This window comes from Aquarana catesbeiana, linkage group LG09, assembly GCF_042186555.1.
Source record: "Aquarana catesbeiana isolate 2022-GZ linkage group LG09, ASM4218655v1, whole genome shotgun sequence".
NCBI classification, from domain to species: Eukaryota; Metazoa; Chordata; class Amphibia; order Anura; family Ranidae; genus Aquarana; species Aquarana catesbeiana.
Genome location: NC_133332.1, coordinates 247,799,328 through 247,817,568, shown reverse-complemented (window position 1 = coordinate 247,817,568; position 18,241 = coordinate 247,799,328). Strand labels below are relative to the sequence as shown.

At 43.7% G+C, this 18,241-nt stretch overlaps 1 long non-coding RNA gene across 1 annotated transcript in view; it reads left to right on the top strand.

Moving 5' to 3' along the window:
- LOC141108486 (uncharacterized) overlaps positions 1-18,241 on the top strand; it is a 260,079-nt gene that overhangs the window by 43,606 nt on the left and 198,232 nt on the right. The window contains exon 3 of the long non-coding RNA XR_012236075.1: positions 349-524. This is a non-coding gene — a long non-coding RNA (uncharacterized lncRNA). The remainder of the gene's footprint in view (positions 1-348; positions 525-18,241) is intronic.

Genomic DNA, 18,241 nt, shown 5'->3' with positions numbered 1-18,241 from the left:
AGATTTCCATTTGCTTCTTATTTCTGGGACACTAGGAAAATAAATGAAGGAAACAGGGATCACTAGGACAGGACAATAGATACAACAATGAAGACTTCTCAGGGGTTCTGATACTTCCACTCTCTACTCCAAAATATGTTTTTGTTGCTGTGTATGTCCTTATTGGAGAGCTCTACTATCAGGTCTTGTCCCTTTTGGAACACAGCCAGCAAAAAAAAAAAAAAAAAAAAAAACTCTAAGCCATGCCTTGTTCATTAAGGATATGTTATTTACTTGTTTTTTAGGTTTCAGTTGGGATAAAGTAATGTTTTGAGTGTCATTAATTAGTGTTTTGTGTGTGATACACAGGTATATTATACTGAAAAACTATTTACAGTGGAAGTGTAAAGCATCTCATACCATCTCCGAGAGGTAGCGGTCCTGGAGCACTTCTGCAAAGATCACGCCAGTCTTTTCCATTCACTGGTCACAACACAGCGAGACAGGAACGAGAAGACCAGATGAATCTTCATAAAAAGTAAAGGGTGAGTGCACTTTAAAATCCATTAGAGGAATGGGTGGTAATGTAATGGGAGACAGGGGAGAAGCTGTGGGTGATGTGTAAACAGGTGGCCAAGTGCTCTCAGAATGAAGTAATTTCATGGCAGATACAGTATGTAGTCTTAGCCTCACTAGTAGGTAATTTTTTAAGGTTTGTTAAAGGAGTGAAACGAATAATGATGATCATTATAAGCAACCAAATTCATAAGCAAGTGTATCTATAAGCCATCAATGACTTGTTTAGAGCAAACTGGAGAATTAAAGATTAACTCTGATTGGGTTGCTGTGCACATTCTCTTATTAAAGGTTTTTATTTATGTATTTTATCTTGTTTTAGCCTTATAAGTGATCAGCTGTATGTGTACCTGTGGTTTGGAGGGTGGGGGTGTTGCCTTTCAAATCGGCCCCTGTTTCCCTAAAATAGGCTCCTATCCTTAGATCATCTGCATTGCACCCCAGGATACCCAAAACATGGGGAGGGGGTTTTAAATAATGATGACAGATAACTGGTTACACTTCTGGGATACCTCCTTCTGCCCTCTGTGCTTTGTTTATTGGCCACCAAATATGACAGGTAGCCTCACTGGCCAATAGGAAAGTGCGAAGGGCAGGAGGAGGCAGCCAGATTTGCAACAAGGGTCACTTTAAGGTAAAAATCCATCATCTGTTCTCCTCAGTGTAAATGTAGCACCCTCAGTGTACAGAGTAGAAAAAAGGAGCTGGGCACCTCTGTAGGCAGAGGAGCTGGAGTTAATTTGTTTTGTGTTAGCTGGCAGAGCTCCAAGGGCTGGGTCTCTGTTACCTCCCCCTAGCTTCTGGAACTGGCTAGATGGTACTAGAACTTAGAGGATGGAGAACAGAGACTAAGCCTGAATATTTATGGCGTTTCCTCCAATCCCTGGGTAGGTAAGGCCCAAAAGGCTGGGAGATAGGCCATAAATATTCTGCAGCCTGCCCATGTGGGAGCAGAGTCCAGGGTCCAGTTGCCTAGAGGGGACCCCTGTGCTGGGGGGGCTCTCAGAAGATAGAAGCTAGAGAGAGAGAGCTGAAGGCTCACATCCCTTGCCAGCTTGAGCACCCTGACAGTCAGGAGTTGGTCTGTTCAGCAGGAAGCCTGTTCACCTGGACTTCAAGATTAACTTAAGAGGGACTGAGTGAGTAACCCTCATTCTTCCCACCCCAGGCTCGGACAGAGAAGAGACAGCAAGGTGCAATAGTTTGCTTGTCCATAACTAAGGGACAGCTTAGTGACAGTTCACCACCATAAAAAGCCACCCTTCACCTTTAGCTGGGGATTCAGGAGCAGCCAGGTGCAACTAGCACCTGTATACAGCAGTTGGAAATTTTGCTGTTTAGTTTAGCTGTACTGTACTATCAATCCAAAGGGAGGACAGCTTTTTGACTCCTAGCAGCCATAAAGCTAGCAAGTCCTCAACTTGCGTTCAAGTTCTACAGTTCTGGGCATCCCATATTCCACTTCCCATCCAAGTTTTAAACTCCTAAATAAACCAAAAACTAAACAAATATCCTGTGGACTAGTTCTTGAAGTCTACGCCAGTGCTGAAAAATGCTTGTTGCCTGACTGTGTGCGTGAGGGAAGACCCAAAAATCCAGCGGCCCTTATAGGGGTAGCGCAACATTAATATTCTTTTGGGTGTGTCCTGATTTGAATTATATGTATATGTGGAACAGCCATATTTCCACATCAGTTATAAAGGTCTGGAGAAGGATGGAAAGTTTTTCTCAAATAAACAAAATTCTAACTGTAAATTAGGTTTTCTTTCAGGAATATTGTACATATTGTAAGGAAAGGTATTTTAATATGTCTGGAATTCCATTCAGATAACAGGTCTGGATGAAATTTTAAGGGTTTTCAAACAAAATTTGTTGATTCTTGATGGCAAGAAAGAATGTTTTGAGATACGATTTTCCATACGAACGTTCCAACAAAAATCTAATTGAGTATGGCCAGCTTAAGACTCTCATCTCCTTTCCTCCATAGAAGGAACTGCCTTCATAAAAATGGACATGACTTTTTTGTCATTTACTTCAAAATGGCTGTACATGGATAAAGTAACAATATTAAACTGACACCGAATACTTTCCAGTTTGCTGGATGATTTCTATAACACACCCTAGATCTCATTATTACTATTTTCCTAAAGTCAATCTGTGAACGTACTAAGGTGATGGAAAGGTTACTTACACTGCATAGTAAGTGTTTGCAAATCCTTTCTAATTTTGTGGAAGAACCAAACACAGGGGTGCTCAAATAAGTAACTGCAACCACCAGATGTGTTTGCCAGCTCTGGCCTTTCCCCTCCCAATTAGTTCCCAAGGTCAATGATGGCTTATCGACAATGGTAATGGTGAAAACCAGGAACCACAACAGCTAGGAATAATGCAGAATGATGTGCCTATCAGAATGAGATCATTTGGGCCAACCATGGATGCTTATGCTCTGTGTAGACAACACTGATGGAGAATCATCTCGAGAAAACAAAAGAGACTGGCCAGAAAAATCCAATTCAGACAGTCTTTTTTTTGATCAGTCAGGTAGGGTGCGCAAAGGTTTAGGTGTGTCCATACTTATGATCATTTTCCAGCTAATCTTTATCTGATTTACAGGCAGTCCCTGACTTACGAACGACTCCTACTTACGAACGGCCTCAGTGGCTGCTTGTGCTCCACGCTGGTCCTGGATACCTCGGAGCAGCTATCTTGCCACATTTTACACTGCAGTACTTCATGTACTGCATGGCCAGAAGAGCCCCAGAAGCGCCTGGAACATCCCACATCCCTGCACAGGCAGAAGTTACACTTATGCCGCGCACACACGAGCGGACTTTTCGACCGTACTGGTCCGACGCTCTAGCCGACAGACTTTCGACGGACTTCCAACGGACTTTCCGAATGAATGGACTTGCCTACACACAAGCACACCAAAGGATTCATACGTGATGACGTACGACTGGACTAAAATAAGGAAGTTGATAGCCAGTAGCCAATAGCTGCCCTAGCGTCGTTTTTTGTCCATCGGACTAGCATACAGACGAGTGGACTTTTCGATAGGAACTGGGTCCGGCGGAGTTCTGACGTAAAGATTTGAAACATGTTCCAAATCTAAAGTCCGTCAGATTTTCGACCGAAGAAGTCCGCTGCAGGTCCGATGAAGCCCACACACGGTCAAATTGTCCGCCGGACTCGGTCCATTGGACCAGTCCGGTTGAAAAGTCCGCTCGTGTGTACGCGGCATGACAAGCAGTGTTCCGACTTATGAACAAATTCCACTTACGAACAAACCTACAGTCCTTAATGTGTTCATAACCCAGGGACTGCCTGTACTTAGAAAAGCGTGAATAAGGTGCTCAGCTCATCGGTAGCAATGAACATTGGTTGTTCTGAGTTACTGCACTTCACTGTCCCGCATTACATACCTGAAGGGCCCGTTCACACCATCACAACACACAGTAAAACATCAATCATGGTACGAAGTGCTCAGGTGGCATTAATTTTGAATGGCACCCTAATATATCTACAGAGCGTAATACAGCAGCATATCATGGTGTGTGTTGCAATGTGCTGTGGTAAAAAGAAACAGAGCAGGAGCAATTTCTCCTGTTTGGAAGTATATGCAAAATGAATGAACTGTGGTAACGCAGTGTGCTGCAACCCAAAATAAAGCATGTTGCAACGCACGTGTTACCCCAATGCACAGTGACGTGACTGGGCCCTAAGGCCAACTGGCTGCCAATAGGGTGTAAAACAACCAACAATTTATATTAATTCCACCCGATAAAAAGCTGAGACTTCAAATCAGTCTTCCTAATAAAAGAAGGACAGGATAAATTCTAGACATTAACCAAGCTAAGGGTGCTAAAACTGAACAGCCGGAGCAGAGAAAAAGGTAGTTTTGCTCTGCCCCAGGAGGGGTATGTGAATTGATCGAAGGCAGGTTGGTGCGGAGCCGCTGTGAGCCTCATTCCCCGCTGCTGGCTTACAATTATTGGAAAAGCACTCGTGCTGCTGCAGTGAAATTAGTTATTGATCCCTTGTCCGGGTGATGAGCTAGAGCTCGCTCTGAGCTTCTGTGTGCTACACAAAGAGCTCCTTCTCTCTCACATCCACTGACAGGCCTGTCTTCTTCTCTACAAGACTCAGCGCCACAGATCTGCGACATGCCCACATTGTACATCCTGGCTTAAAGAAACACTCCAGTCACAAAGAAATTTCTTGTTTGAGCAGATACATTGCATGCTGCCTGTCTGTGAGTCCATTTATGCAGCTTGGCCCTAGGTCTGTCAGTACAGTGAAGTAGTAGCCCTGATCTGAAAAGAGCTCTGTTTATTTCTCTCTAGCCCAGGTCAACCAGCACCTCGGGGGCCACAAGAAGCACATGACTACCTTTGATGTGGCTTCCAGAAACATCTTAGCATGTGCTCATTAACTATCTGTTCAACAGCTGACAAAAGGGTTAAAACAGGGCATGTGCCACAGATTTTGATGCTCACAAGCACTGTGCTGAGTCGAACTGCCTTATACACAAAGTTGCATGTCAAGCAAAGCTGTCTTGGGAACCAAACTGGATTTGGTATACAGAAATCGTGCCCCTCACCATAAAATTTTTACTAAACCCACAACAGGAAAATTAGTCTGTATATGCAGTACGGCATTAATGCTCTGCATTGAGTAAAAAGGCTGTTTTATCCTGTCTTCTCTGATCCTCCCTTCCTTCCACTATGCCCAATCCATCTCCTGATAGTACAGAGCCTTGGGGGCACTCTGCACATGCTCAGTTAGATGTGTATTGCTAGAGTGTTTTTTTTGTTTTTTTTGAGGGTGCATGTGATCAGCACAGGGCCATTTAAAACTGTCCAGACAGAGGGTCAGCGGTCCTGCAGCCTCAAAGGACCAACAGAGTAGAATGAAAATTCCTCCTACAAGCTTTAACCAGACATTGATAGAAGTCACAAGACTGCTATATACTGCTGATGAGAAAAGGTACTTAGCAGTTTATATTTACTAAAAGAATTGCATGTCCATGTTCTGTGTACTGTGGGAGACCTGATATAGTGAATGCAGGGTCCTGGGTTTAGAAACACTTTAAAGCGGGGGTCCATCTATCTATCGTTTTTTTTTTTTTTTGGAGTTCATTCACAAACTTTTCTTCTCATGATTATCTACTCACATGTTCTGTGTAATAAGTCCGCCTGTGTCCGATTTTGTTGTAAAGAATAACTTATAAAATAAAATTCACTAAAGGCGGTTTCCATCTTCATTATGGGCATTTGAAGCCCACAAGCATGTATTTCCTGGATGCAGTGAATGCTGTGCTCCCAGCATTCACCAAGATGTTGTGATGACGCTGTTGCACAATGCATGCTGGGAAGCCTGAGACTAGCTCCAAGGGGACTGTGGGAGGTCTGGGAGAGGCTAGAAACACGCCTACTCCCATGGGAGGAAAACCAGGAAGTGCTAAGAAGATTAGGAAAAAAAAGGTAATTACGGCGATTTAAATTTTTTTACACAGCATGTCAGCATCTAGGCAAGGAAGAGAATGCATAGAGATAATGTTCAAAATTTGGGTGGAACCCCGCTTTAAGCTAACATTGCTTCTCTGAATGCATGAAACAGGCTCCGAGTAACATGGGGCACCAAAAGCCCATCCAGCACACACAGATTCTGAACATAACACCATGGCTGCACAAGCAATATTTTGTCTATATCACATCTCATTATCTTCTACAAGTGACTGCAATATTTGCATTTCACTGCTTTGAATGTGAACTGCTACACAAGAGATTTACAGTTGCACAACTAGCGATCGCTCTCATACAACAGTTTATCAGAACGTATTGATGATTATTTTCTTCAATGCAATAGAGTGATAGAAGGAGATTCATTGCTTATTAACCACTTATTCATGAGACTGAAGAGAGGATTTCCCATTCTAGGAATACCCCTGCAAGATTAATCTCAGGAGATAGCTGTACATTGCACAAACTACAAATCTGTGAGTTTTCTCAGATTTCTGAGATTGCTAACTTAGTCTTAATGCACACACATTTCAGCACAATGAGGAGATATATATGTATATCATTATGACAACCCACCATGCCATTATGACCATCCACCTAATATTGAGTAGGTCTCCCTTTTTTGCCACCAAAACAGTCCCGATCTGTTGACGTATAGTTTCCAAAGTAATATCCACACGAATGGAAGGACCCAAGGTTTCCCAGCAGAACATTGTCGAAAGGAACACACTGCCTCCACTGGCTTGTTCCCCTAGTGAACCCTGGTGCCATCTATTCCCCAGGTAAGGGACGCGCACACACACATAGCCATCCACATGATGTAAAAAAACTGATTCATCAGACCAGCTGGTCTTCTTCCATTGCCCTGTGGTCCATGTCTGATGCTAATGAGCACCATTGTAGGCACGTTTGACTGTGGACTCGGGTCAGCATGGGCACCCTGACCAGTCTGTGGCTACGCAGCTTCAAGTGCAACAAACTGCGATGCACTGTGTGTTCTTCCACCTTTCTATCAGAACCAGGATTAACTTATTCAGCAATTTGTTCTACAGTAGCTCTTCAATTGGATTGGACTACATGGCCCAGCCTTTACTCCCCAACATACATTATGAGCCTTTGCCACCCATGACCCTGTCACTGGTTTTCCTTCTTTGGACTACTTTTGGTAGGTCCTGACCACTGCAGGCTGGAAACATCCCACAAGGCCTACAGCTTTGGAGTTGCTCTGGCCCAGTCGTCTAGCCGTTACAATTTTGCCCTTGTCAAATTTGCTTAAATCAGGAACAACATGTTCACTTGCTGCCTAATATATCCCACCCACTTTCAAGTGCCATTGTAACAAAATAATCAGTGTGATTTACCTTTACCTGTCAATAGTCAAAATGTTATAGCTGATTAATGTCTATACATCACAGTATATACTTTACATTAAATTTACAGTAAGCTCAGGGTGGTTGAGGATGGGAGCAGGAGTGAACGGTGGTTTAAGTTGCTAAAAAGCTACTCTGCTGACACTGGAAATGCATATTTTGCTTGATTTTGATTACTGTGAATGGAGTGATAAAAAGAAAGCAAAGCAGAGAAAGAGCAGCGCCGTTCTAAGCGTAGTAAATGATAAAAAATATACAGCTTTAATTATCTTTATGATGCACTCACATTTTGACAAATGGTGATGGGCATTTGATAGAAATTTGGGTTTCTTCAGCTGTGAATGGAGTGATGATGGACAAAAAGTTCTTGGTGATTTTTCTGTAAAAATTAGCAAATTCCATAATTCTATTAGATTGTAAGTTCTTTTGAGCAGAGCCCTCTTAACCCTCTTGTATTTTATTGTATTGTAACTGTACTTTCTCCCTTTATATTGTAAAGCATTGCAGAAACTGTTGGCGCCATATAAATCCAGTATAATAAAAATAATAAACCTTTGCATCCCTTTCTTGTCAGTGGGCATAGGCCAGTCTAAAACATCTGAGACCTTTTGGAGGTCCATCAGGAGACAATAAGCCCCAAACACTGTATAGATGACTTCTCAAATTCACATTTTTCTGCTTTGACAAATGCAGCTGAATGTCATGTTGACCCAGTCTCTCCAAATCTTTATTTACATGAGTATGATTTTTTTCTAATTTAAAAAAAGGATGTTGTTGAGATAGACAGCCAAAAAATATCAAAGTCCCTAAAGATATCATTCTCCAAATGCTAAAATATAGCAGGGGCATTGCAGACAGAATCCAAACAACATCACTAGGTACTCAAAATATCCACGTCATTTATGAAAAATGGTTTTCCATTCATCACCTTCTCTGATTTGAACCTGATTGTATACTCTAATGCCGCGTACACATGATCGGTTTTCTCGTCGGAAAAAGATATGATGGCTTTTCTGACGGGATTCCGCTCAAGTTTGCCTTGCATACACACGGTCACGCAAAAGTACGATGAGCCGAGAAAATGAAATTCAATGCTTCTAAGCATGCGTTGAATTGTTTCCGAGCATGCGTAGGAATTTTGCGAGTCGGAATTGCCACAGACGATTGCATTTTCGGATTGGAACTTTTCCCGACCGAAAAATTGAGAGCATGCTCTCAATCTTTTGCTGGCTGGAATTCCGCCAGCAAAAGACCGATGGAGCATACACACGGTCGCATTTTCCAACGAAAAAGTCTCATCGGTCTTTTGCGGGCAAAATTCCGACCGTGTGTACGCGGCATAAGTAGATCCAGTTTAGACTTGTGCTGACTAAAGTTTTTGAGAAAGCTCTGGAACCAGAACCAAAGAATATAATTGTTAATTGTAACTTTATAAAGGTTTGAATAATCCACACAATGATTAAAGACATTCTTTTTCTTTTTGACAAAGAGGAATCCTGCCCTGGCTGGTGACGTGGTGGGCAGATAAAACCTTTCCCTAGGTGTTTATCAAATTACTGGCGTAAGGTCTTTAGCTTTGGTTTAGAGAAAGGCAACTTACCATAGTGGGCAAGTCCTTCGAAAATGTTCAGCATCTCCACAACATAAACAAAGATTGCCATGTGTGCAACAAAGACATTCTTTCGTGTCGAGAGGATGTCCAAGGAGATCAATCTGCATGGACTCTGTAGAGCTGGCCTCTTTCATAGAAATGCTGGCTGGAGATGCAAAAGGAGCAGGTTGAACATTGGGAAATATCTATGTGGGCTTCTGCGTTTTGCCACTTTTTTCCCTTCATTCACAAAGTCGCTTATTAATCAGGATGCCGAGATGAATTATAAAAACAAAAACCGCGCTAGAAAATAATAAACAATATTAAAGTGTAAAGTCCACTACAAAAGAGTCCAATGATGTTAATAAGTGACGTAAATTCCTCAGTGTGATAAATGGAAGATGATAATTCAATTGGGATACATCTATGTGGTGAAATGCTTACCAGAACGTAAGCCAAAATCAGACAGGTGGCTTAAACCCAGCCCGGGCCTTTAGAGGGCGATTCCAATATGGCAGGATCGATCGTACTCATGTGGCAAATTCAAGTCGGCATAGGATTATCCAAAAAATAAATGGCAAAAAACATAGCGTAATACTGCTACGATAATAAACATAAAAACAAAAAAGGGGGTGCAACACTCAACCAACCCAAATCATATATAATCATAAAGCATCCTGTGTCTGCAACATGCACAGGAAAGTGAGGTGAGTGACATGCAACATGCAATAAATAGTGCTCTTAGGATAGATAGGTGAACCTCCAAATGAATCAGCTTATCAGACAGCAAGGATAGGTGAGCATACACCTGTCATCCAAAGGAGGAACAAAGAGAAAATCCCACCAAGTGCACAGACACATACAGCAGCTTACCAGATGGCAAACCGGTGTGCGCAAACTCCACACAGTTAGAGGCTTGACATCACAAGCGTGACAGAAGATCTATCTAAGGCGAACCTCTTGGGTTCCTGCTTACCAGACGGCCAAAATAAAAGAACACAAGCCGAAATCCTGATGAAAAATGGCATAGGTACGTCCTGGCGATCCCGTCACGGGCTCAATGTGCATATATGTAAAAGGAACAGCCAATAGTGTGATACTGTAAAAACTGGAAATTTATTAGAAGAATTGCACTTACAATAAAAGCAAAAGAATACAGCGATGCCGGCCGGCACTCAAACAAACAGCTCCCGTCCACAGCAGAGCGACGTGGTGCCGAGATGAATTAGCATGTCTAAAGGCTCTGGAACCCCACAGATAAGAGTTTATCCTTTACAGATTTGGAAAGGCATAGAGAAAACTGGCAGAAAGGGGTAGAGTCATTTCACTCAATATCAGTGCACTAGTGCCTGAAGTCAGAGATGTAGTCCTCCACTGTATACCCGGCCTTCCTTTAGATTTTTTGCCATAATCTCTGCTGTTGCGGTATGTTGGGGATAATCATAGATCCAGGCCATAGCCTCAAAGAATGAGTTGATAGAGTTTAAATAGGGTTACTTTGCTCCAAGAGGAGGTAGGCCTATAATTGAGATTCATGAGCAACAAACCTGACTTTGGTGGCCTCTAGGGAGAAGGGCCAAGGCTGGAGGGCAAAATACAACCAGGAATAGTTCTTAAAAGCCCTGAATTTTTAAATGATAGCTAGAAAAACATCCAGGTGTAGGAAGTCTTAGCTCTGGAGACAGAACACTCACAGTAAGGGCTCTCCGCTCAGCGGACTCCGCTTTACTTAGTGGGGGATCGATCTTGATCTAAGCTGAGCAGGCAGACGACAGGTCCGTCTTCGCTCACTGTGCGGAGACAGACCTGTCAGGGCCCGCTCTCCCCTATGGGGAGATTGGATGAAAACGGATGGCTTGTCCATTTTCATACGATCCTATCCAATCCGCCAGACGGATGGAAAATAGGGTCTCCATCCATCTGGATTTCACGGACAGTATTGGATATAGGCGCATATCAGCGGACATGTCACCACTGACATCCGTTGCTCCATAGAGGTGAATGGAGCGTCCGATCAAGGACCTGATCGGAAAGCCCGTGTGAAAGGGGCTTAAAGTACAGCAGTGTGAGTTGTGGATGTAGCAGGAGGGAAATCTCAGGTCCAGCAGTTGGTGAGGCTGACTAAAAAGACTGGATACAGCACTCCAACTGAAAAAAAAAAAATACTCTTCTGTAGCAGTGTTGCTAACCAACCAAATTTTTGAAAGGTGTTTATTTATGAATTTTCCATAAAAACACACCAACATTAAACAATGCAATAAAATGAAAGTAAAATGAAATACAAAAGGCACCAGTGACATATATATTAGAAGACCAAATATATCTATTTAGGCCAAAGCGACCAGAAACTAGGCTATATGAATTCAGTTACCTAGAAAACAAAACAAAATAGCTCCAGCCATACACACATACACATGCTCACACACATACATATACACCATGAACATGCACCAGTCCCTATATGCCATATTCTCAGATTATGTAAAACAGGGATATAGTATAATACAAGACCATCTCCAGTTCGACTCCTCAATATCCACCTGGGTGACAAGGTCACACTACACTGCAGGCCAATTTTGATCAGTCCGACTGGGAGGGTAGGACAGTACCCCAAAATTATTTAGAGACATCCAGCTACGGTTGCCAGACTTTAGTGAATTTTTTTGAACATGCTCTACTTTTATATATGAGTTTAAATTTGGGAAATTCCCCATTAATAACACAGTATATTGTTTGAATCGTTGGAGGGGCAACATCTTTCCAGTGTAATAGGATAACTTTCAGTGCATAATACAGAACTGTACGTAGTAAAATCAGAGCATGGGTTCTGAGCATAAAGTCATTTAATATACCTAAGAATCCAACTTCCGGAGTTTGAGGTATTGGAAGTGTCAGTTGAGCTTCAAAAAAAACCAAACAATTGCCTCCAGTAAGTCAGTACTGAGCAGCACCAAAACATGTGAAGCAAATCAGCATTAGGTGAATTACATCTAGAACAAACTGCAGCAGTACCCAAACCCATGCGAGCCAATTTGGCTGGAGTATAGTGTAAGTGGTGTATAAATTTAAATTGGCTACATTGATCAGCAGTACTAATAATATCCTGAAAACAAACCTTGGTGGCTTCTTCCCAGCTCTCCTCTGGGTGTTCAGGTAACAGTACCAACCATTTTTTCTGTGAGTTTTGAAAAGGGTCCGCCTACCCCCCCCCCCCAACCCCCCCAACCCCCCCCCAAATGAAAGACGCTTATAAAATGCTGTCACCAGTTTAGCAAGTTCAGGGTAGGACAGTAAGTCTTCCATTGGGGACTCCGTAAACTCTATAATCAGTGCTCCAAACTGCGTCTGGACGGCATGCCGGAATAGCAGGTATTTAAAAAAGAAACGGTTGTCATTACCATACTCTCCCCTTAAAAATTCAAAGGTAACAAAATGATTCCCTCGGACAAAATGGGAGAGGTGGGTAACTTTAAAATGAACCCACCAGTTTGAATCTGGATGACCACAGAGCTCAGGGAGGTTGGCGTTGTTCCATAAGGGAATGTGTGGTGATGATCTCCAGTCCAATAAATAAAATAAATAAAATAGATACGTAAATTCGGACACGCAAGGCCTCCTAATGATTTAGGTGCCTGCAGAGATGATTTTGCAATCTGGGGTTGGGTATTATTCCATAGGAAAGAGGAAACGGGCTGCTCTAAAGCAATACAAAAATTTTGGTAAGAAAATCATTTTAAAAATATTGATCCATCCTTCGAAGCAGTGATGACCATATATGAAGTTTGTCTATCATCCGTTTAACGATTGGAGTGATATTAAGAACTTCGTAGTTGGAGATCTCATTGTGGATATGGATTCCCAAGTATTTGAAGGAGTGGGCGATTTGTAAACCAGAGCCTCGTAAATAATTAGTAGAGAAGGATGGCCCAATAGGGAAAGCTATAGATTTTTCCCAACCGACCCTCAGACCAGACACCTCGCCAAACTCCCCCACCACCTGCATCAGTTTGTTGAATGAAATCTCTCTGCCATCAAGGTATACAATTGCATCGTCCGCATATAGAGAAATCTTCTCTACCAGTGGACCATAGCAGATACCCCCAAATCTCAGACGTCTGACGCAACACTAGAGCAAGGGGCTCAATGGCAAGAGCGAACAGAAGAGGAGAGAGGGGGCATCCCTGCCTAGTACCTCTTTTTAGCGAAAAAGGCAAGGAGACATCTTTATTGGTACGGACTCCAGCCTTTGGATCCGCATATAGTAAACAGACCCATTTGACATATTGTGGACCAAAGCCCATCTGTGACATAGTTTCTCATAAAAATTACCACCTAACGGTGTCAAAGGCTTTCAAGACATCCAGAGAAAGCGCCAGACCACTGTATTTATCTATCAATGCCTTATGGATATGTAGGTATAGTCTCCGGATATTATCAAAGGTGTTTCGGCCAGGCATAAACCCCTGATTGATCGGGAGATATGAGTGACAGTATAACTTTCTGTAAGCGGAGGACTAATATTTTTGCCAATATTTTTGCATCAGTATTTAAGAGGGAGATGGGACGGTAAGACCCACACAGTAATTTGTCCTTGCCAGGCTTAGGTATGACCACAATGAGGGCATCATTCATTGAATCAGGGAGTGATCCCTGATCCAAGGATGCACAGAAGGTAGCAAGAAGTTTAGGGGCAAGTGTGTCAGTATATGCATGGTACCACTCAGAGGGGAGGCCACCCAGACTAGGAGTTTTGGAGGAGGGTATGGAGCAAATGGCATTTCTCCACTTCCTCTACCGTTAGGGGCTTATCTAGAAGATGTCTCTGAGAGTCACTATGTGCAGGGAAATCTACATAGGAGAAAAATCCCATTAAGGCCATCTCCGGTGGGATCTCTTGATCATCATAAAGTCTGCGATAGTAGGACGCAAACTCATTAATTGATGATCAAAGGATCAGAGGCAATAGTACCGTCAGAGAGCTGTATGGAAGAGATCCAGCTGTCTTGGAGGTCAGTATGGGCAAGGAAGGCTAAGAGCCTATCATTTTTCCCCCCATGCTCACAAATGCGAGCAGAAAGATGCAGTTGTTGCTTCTTTGTTAGGTCAACCATGTGTAGTTGCAGTGCATTATGGGCTTCAGCCAGCCTCCCCCAAAAATTAGGTGATAGATTCACCACATGTTGGGATCTAGCAGTCTCTAGGGATTGTTCAAGTGTTGCTTGTATAGTCCACCCAAAACATCGGTAGTGTTTAATATGTGATATGTATGAACCCCGCGTTACCGCCTTAAAGGCATCCCATACCGGCCGGCCCTGCAGTGGTGGTGCCATAGTTAGAGGCCCAATAGTTAACCATGTCAGTTGGAATGTAGAGATCCAGAGAGGACTGAACCTCCAAGTCCGAAATGTGGGTCTATGACCCAGTGGTCAGACACCGTCTGGGAGAAATAGGCGATAGACTGAACAAATGGGAGGAAGTCCTTAGTGGCCACTGCATAGTCCAACCTGAAGAGAGTACAATAAGATTTAGATTTGAATGAAAAGACTTTAACATCAGGGAATTTCCAGCGCCATAGATCTACATATCCATAATTTCACACCGCCTGCAGAACAATTTCGATTCAGACATTAATGGCTTCAGTGTGTCCAAGGACAACTGTATTGCCCCGTACACACGGTCGGATTTTCCGATGGACAATGTCTGATCGGAGCGTGTTGTCGGAAATTCCGACCGTGTGTGGGCGCCATCGGACATTTTCCATCGGATTTTCCGACACACAAAGTTGGACAGCAGGAGATAAAATTTTCCGACAACAAAATCCGTTGTCGGAAATTCCGATCGTGTGTACACAAATCCGACGGACAAAGTGCCACGCATGCTCAGAATAAATAAAGAGATGAAAGCTATTGGCTACTGCCCCGTTTATAGTCCCGACGTATGTGTTTTACGTCACCGCGTTCAGAACGATCGGATTTTCCGACAACTTTGTGTGACCGTGTGTATGCAAGACAAGTTTGAGCCAACATCCGTCGGAAAAAATCCTAGGATTTTGTTGTCGGAATGTCCGAACAAAGTCCGACCGTGTGTACGGGGCATTAGACCGAGTTAAAATCCCCCACCAAGAGCGTAGGGTATAGTGGTAGGGAGGAGAGTTTTGTACTCAGCTCAGTAAACACTGCAGCCCTAACCGGAGGGGGGGACGTAAACCGTTATCAGCATGAGAGGAACCCCGTGTATAGTGACATGTAGGATGAGATATTGGCCCTTGGGATCTGTAAGCTCCTGGTGACAGGAGAAGGACAGACCTTTACGAACCAGAATTGCCACCCCTCGGGTGTAGTTAGAGTACGTAGAGTTGTAGTTATGTGAGACCCACTGTTTTTTCAATGCTAAGACTTTTGAGCCCATCTGGTCAGTTTTTTGGAAACATAGGATATGTGGTTTAATATGTTTGATCCATTGAAAAATCAATGCGCTCTTAAACTTTGAGTTTAAACCCCAGACATTCCAGGAGCAGAGAATTAGATTGGCCATAGAGGGATTAGAGTAATCAAGAGGGCAGGGATAAGGAAAACGAACTTCCACAGCCGTTTTAACACCCCCCAAAATCTGGTCACACTGCTATTTGTGGGATGTTCTAGTGCACATTCAAACAACCATCCATACATCATACATACAACAATAAAACTATATACAGGAGAAAAAAAAGCTACCGGAGGGTAGAAACAACTCTGCCCAACTCCTTAACCACTTCAGCCCCGGAAGATTTTACCCCCTTCCTGACCAGAGCACTTTTTGCGATTCGGCACTGCGTCGCTTTAACTGACAATTGCGCGGTCGTGCGATGTGGCTCCCAAACAAAATTGACATCCTTTTTTTCCCCCAAATAGAGCTTTCTTTTGGTGGTATTTGATCACCCCTGCGCTTTTATTTTTTGCGCTATAAACAAAAAAAGAGCGACAATTTTGAAAAAAACGCATTATTGTTTACACATTTTTGGGACCATTGTCATTTATACAGCAATCAGTGCTATACAATTGCACTGATTCCTGTGTAAATGACACTGGCAGTGAAGGGGTTAACCACTAGGTGGCCGTGTAGGGGTTAAGTGTGTTCTAGGGGCGTGTTTCTAACTGTGAGGGGTATGGTTGTGTGTGACATGTCACTGATCTCTGCTCCGATGACAGGGAGCAGAGATCCAGTGACACTGTCACTAGGCAGAACGGGGAGATGCTTGTTTACATTAGCATCTCCCCGTTCTTCCTCCCCGTGAGGCGATCGCGGGTATTCCTGCGGCGATCGAGTCCGTGGGACCCGTGACCCGACTTACGGAGCTTGCCGCGGGCGCGCGCTGGCCGCCTCTTAAAGGGGAACGTACAGGTACGTGGTTTTGCCTGTACGAGCCCTTCTGCCGCAGTATATCTGCGCGAGGCGGTCGGCAAGCGGTTAAAACTGGAGCGGGCCTAATCCCAAAACTTGTACCATGCATGGGGCGCATGGCCCTTACCCATATAACAATGAAAAAACTGTTATGCTGCGGACACGCGATCGCACATTCCGACAACAAAATCCATGTTTTCTTTCCGACGGATGTTGGCTCAAACTTGTCTTGCATACACACGGTCACACAAATCTTGTTGGAAATTCCGATCGCCAAGAACGCGGTGACGTACAACACGTACAATGAGCCGAGAAAAATGAAGTTCCATAGCCAGTGCGGCTCTTCTGCTTGATTCCGAGCATGCGTGGAACTTTGTACATCGGAATTGTGTACACACGATCGGAATTTACGACAACGGATTTTATTGTCGGAAAATTTGAGATCCAGATCTCAAATTTTGTTTGTCGGAAATTCCGACGGAAAATGTCCAATGGAGCCTACACACGGTCTGAATTTCCGACAACATGCTCCCATCGAACATTTCCCACAGGAAAATCCGACCGTGTGTACGCGACAGAAGTGTTCTTCAAAAGGGAGGATGGAACATTTCATCTCCCAAGGCAGCTCGTGCCAAATCAGCATAAAATGGTCTCCTGCAGGAGAAGTATAATGGTCAACCAGACTGCAGATTTGAAGAAGGATTGCTGTAGGTCCCACAGTCGCGCTAGGCCACGCCCCCCTCCGCCAACCAACCACATTGAAATTTTTACTGCCATTTACAAAAGTTACAAAATTACAGTTTTAAGTGCAAATTTCAGTATTTGGGCTACAAATAAGTACAATATGCAATTAGCAATGTGATTTAACCACTTCAATACCAGGCACTTACCCCCTTCCTGCCCAAGCCAATTTTCAGCTTTCAGCGCTGTCACTATTTAAATGACAATTGCGCGGTCATGCTACACTGTACCCAAACAAAATTATTATAATTTTCTTCCCACAAATAGAGCTTTCTTTTGGTGGTATTTGATCACCTCTGTGGTTTTTATTTTTTGCTAAATAAAAAAAAACTGAAAAAAAAAAGTTTTTCTTTGTTTCTGTTATAAAATGTTGTAAAAAAATAATTTTTCTCCTTCACAGATGGGCACTGATAAGCTGCACTGATGGGCACTGATAAGGCGGCAACGATGAGGTGGCACCAATGAGATGGCACTAATGGGCACTGACGATGGGAACTGATAGGCAGCACCGATGGGCAATCATAGGCGCCACTGATATGCAGCACTGATGGGCATTGATAGGCAGCACTGATGGGCACTCATAGGTGGCACTGGTGGGCACTGATGGGCAACACTGATGGGCACTGAAAGGCTGCGATGATGGGTACTTATGGGTGGCACTGCTGGGCACTGATGGGCATGGATAGGCGGCACTGCTGGGCACTGATGGGTGGCACTGATGGGTGACATACTTGTTGGGGTTCCTTTGTGAGCATCCCTGGGGGGGCTGCACTGATAAACAATTAGCACAGACCCCCCCTGTAAGGAGAGCCGCCGATCGTTTCTCCTCTACTCGCGCCTGTCAGACGCGAGTAAGGAAAATCCGATAAATGGCTCTTCCTGTTTACATCGTGATCAGCCGTGATTGGACACGGCTGATCATGTGGTAAAGAGCCTCCGTCAGAGGCTCTTTACCGAGATCGGTGATGCGGTGTGTCAGACTGACACACCACACCACTGATCGTAGTGCTGCACGTGCGATCGCTGGCTTATCTTTCTGGACGTCATATGACGCACAGTCAGGATAACTGAACCCCTTCCCA